At 39.8% G+C, this 3752-nt stretch overlaps 1 non-coding gene across 1 annotated transcript; it reads left to right on the top strand.

Moving 5' to 3' along the window:
• The first annotated feature begins 2066 nt into the window (after positions 1 to 2066).
• LOC112793348 (small nucleolar RNA R71) lies at positions 2067 to 2174 on the top strand. The gene has a single exon (XR_003198045.1). It is a non-coding gene; the product is annotated as a small nucleolar RNA R71 (small nucleolar RNA).
• Positions 2175 to 3752: the final 1578 nt, after the last annotated feature.

Genomic DNA, 3752 nt, shown 5'->3' on the forward strand with positions numbered 1-3752 from the left:
TCTGGCATTAAACACCGGGCTGGTGCCCATTTCTGGTGTTTAACGCCAGCTTCTTGCCCTTTTCTGGCGTTTAACGCCAGTTTGGTGCCCCTTTCTGGCGTTAAACGCCCAGAATGGTGCCAGACTGGGCGTTAAACGCCCAACAGCTAACCTTACTGGCGTTTAAACGCCAGCAGGTTCTTTCTCCAGGGTGTGCTATTTTTCTTTCTGTTTTTCATTCTGTTTTTGCTTTTTCCATTGATTTTGTGACTTCTCATGATCATCAACCTACAAAAGACATAAAATAACAAGGAAAATAGATAAAAATATAACATTGGGTTGCCTCCCAACAAGCGCTTCTTTAATGTCAGTAGCTTGACAGTGGGCTCTCATGGAGCCTCAGAAATGCTCAAAGCAATGTTGGAACCTCCCAACACCAAACTTAGAGTTTGAATGTGGGGGTTCAACACCAAACTTAGAGTTTGGTTGTGGCCTCCCAACACCAAACTTAGAGTTTGACTGTGGGGGCTCTGTTTGACTCTGTTTTGAGAGAAGCTCTTCATGCTTCCTCTCCATGGTGACAGAGGGGTATCCTTGGGCCTTAAACACCAAGGATTAAGATTCACTTGAATGATCAACTCTCCTCTGTCAACATCAATCACAGCCTTTGCTGTGGCTAGGAAGGGTCTGCCAAGGATGATGGATTCATCCATGCACTTCCCAGTCTCTAGGACTATGAAATCAGTAGGGATGTAGTGGTCTTCAACTTTTACCAGAACATCCTCTACAAGTCCATAAGCTTGTTTTCTTGAGTTGTCTGCCATCTCTAGTGAGATTTTTGCAGCTTGCACCTCAAAGATCCCTAGCTTCTCCATTACAGAGAGAGGCATGAGGTTTATACTTGACCCTAAGTCACACAAGGCCTTCTTGAAGGTCATGGTGCCTATGGTACAAGGTATTGAAAACTTCCCAGGATCCTGTCTCTTTTGAGGCAGTTTCTGCCTAGACAAGTCATCCAGTTCTTTGGTGAGCAAAGGAGGTTCATCCTCCCAAGTCTCATTTCCAAACAACTTGTCATTTAGCTTCATGATTGCTCCAAGGTATTTAGCAACTTGCTCTTCAGTGACATACTCATCCTCTTCAGAGGAAGAATACTCATCAGAGCTCATGAATGGCAGAAGTAAGTCCAATGGAATCTCTATAGTCTCATTTTGAGCTTCAGATTCCCATGGTTCCTCATTGGGGAACTCATTGGAGGCCAGTGGACGTCCATTGAGGCCTTCCTCAGTGGCGTTCACTGCCTCTCTTTCCTCTCCAAATTCGGCTATGTTGATGGCCTTGCACTCTCCTTTTGGATTTTCTTCTGTATTGCTTGGAAGAGTGCTAGGAGGGAGTTCAGTAATTCTCTTGCTCAGCTGACCCAGTTGTGCCTCCAAATTTCTAATGGAGGACCTTGTTTCAGTCATGAAACTTTGAGTGGTTTTGATTAGATCAGAGACCATGGTTGCTAAGTCAGAGTTATTCTGCTTAGAACTCTCTGTCTGTTGCTGAGAAGATGATGGAAAAGGCTTGCTATTGCTAAACCTGTTTCTTCCACCATTATTATTGTTGAAACCTTGTTGAGGTCTCTGTTGATCCTTCCATGAAAGATTTGGGTGATTTCTCCATGAAGAATTATAGGTGTTTCCATAGGGTTCTCCCATGTAATTCACCTCTTTCATTGAAGGGTTCTCAGGATCATAAGCTTCTTCCTCAGATGAAGCTTCCTTAGTACTGCTTGGTGCATTTTGCATTCCAGACAGACTTTGAGAAATCATATTGACTTGTTGAGTCAATATTTTGTTCTGAGCCAATATGGCATTCAGAGTGTCAATCTTAAGAACTCCTTTCTTCTGACTAGTCCCATTGTTCACAGGATTCCTTTCAGAAGTGTACATGAATTGGTTATTTGCAACCATTTCAATCAGCTCTTGAGCTTCTGTAGGCGTCTTCTTCAGATGAAGAGAGCCTCCAGCAGAGCTATCCAAAGACATCTTGGATAGTTCAGAGAGACCATCATAGAAAATACCTATGATGCTCCATTCAGAAAGCATATCAGAAGGACACTTTCTGATTAATTGTTTGTATCTTTCCCAAGCTTCATAGAGGGATTCTCCTTCCTTCTATCTGAAGGTTTGGACTTCCACTCTAAGCTTACTCAATTTTTGAGGTGGAAAGAACTTTGCCAAGAAGGCATTGACCAGCTTTTCCCAAGAGTCCAGGCTTTCTTTAGGTTGTGAGTCCAACCATGTCCTAGCTCTGTCTCTTACAGCAAAAGGGAATAGCACGAGTCTATAGACCTCAGGGTCAACCCCATTAGTCTTGACAGTGTCACAGATTTGCAAGAATTCAGCTAAAAACTGATGAGGATCTTCCAATGGAAGTCCATGGAACTTGCAATTCTGTTGCATTAGAGAAACTAATTGAGGCTTAAGCTCAAAGTTGTTTGCTCCAATGGCAGGGATAAAGATGCTTCTCCCATAGAAGTCGGGAGTAGGTGCAGTAAAGTCACCCAGCACCTTCCTTGCATTGTTGGCATTGTTGTTGTTTTCAGCTGCCATGTGTTCTTCTTCTTTGAGGATTTCTGTTAGGTCCTCTACAGAGAATTGTGCCTTAGCTTCTCTTAGCTTTCACTTCAAGGTCCTTTCAGGTTTAGGATCAGCCTCAACAAGAATGCTTTTGTCTTTGCTTCTGCTCATATGAAAGAGAAGAGAACAAGAAAATGTGGAATCCTCTATGTCACAGTATAGAGATTCCTTGAGGTGTCAGAGGAAAAGAAAATTAGAAGACAGAAGTAGAAAATTCGAACTTATCAAAGAAGATGGAGTTCGAATTTTGCATTAAGGAATAGTGTTAGTCCATAAATAGAAGGATGTGAGAAGAAGGGAAGTGATTTTCGAAAATTAAGTAAAAGATTTTGAAAACATTTTGAAAAACCTTAATTGATTTTCGAAAACTAAGAGTGAGAAAGAGGTAAAGTGACTTTTGAAAAAGATATTGAAATTAGAAATCAAAAAGATATGATTGAAAGCTATTTTGAAAAAGGTGTGGTTAAGAAGATATGATTATTTTAAAAAGATGTGATTGAGAAGATATGATTTGAAAAACATTTTAAAAAAGATTTGATTTTGAAAATTAATGACTTGGCTATCAAGAAAAGATATGATTCAAACATTAAACCTTTCTCAACAGAAAAGGCAATATACTTGAAATGTTGAATCAAATCATTAATTGATAGCAAGTATCCTTAAAAATGGAAAGAAATCAATTTTGAAAACATATGATTGAAAAGATATGATTTGAAAAAGATTTGATTTTGAAAAATTTTGAAAACTTGAAAAAAAAATTGCATTGAAAACAAAATCTTCCTTCTTGTGCCATCCTGGCGTTAAACGCCCAGAATGGTGCACATTCTGGTGTTTAACGTCCAAAATACTACCCTTTTGGGCGTTAAACGCCCAACCAGGTACCCTGGCTGGCGTTTAAACGCCAGTCTTTCCTTCTTCACTGGGCGTTTTGAACGCCCAGCTTTTCTGTGCAATTCCTCTGCAGTATGTTTTGAATCTTCAATTCTCTGTATTATTGACTTGAAAAGACGCAAATTAAAAATATTTTTGGATTTTTAATAATCAAAATGCAACTAAAATCAAATAACAATGCATGCAAGACACCAAACTTAGCAGTTTGTATACTACTGACACTAATGAGAATGCATATGAGACACATAAACACTC

Source organism: Arachis hypogaea, chromosome 3, assembly GCF_003086295.3.
Source record: "Arachis hypogaea cultivar Tifrunner chromosome 3, arahy.Tifrunner.gnm2.J5K5, whole genome shotgun sequence".
Classification (NCBI taxonomy): Eukaryota; Viridiplantae; Streptophyta; class Magnoliopsida; order Fabales; family Fabaceae; genus Arachis; species Arachis hypogaea.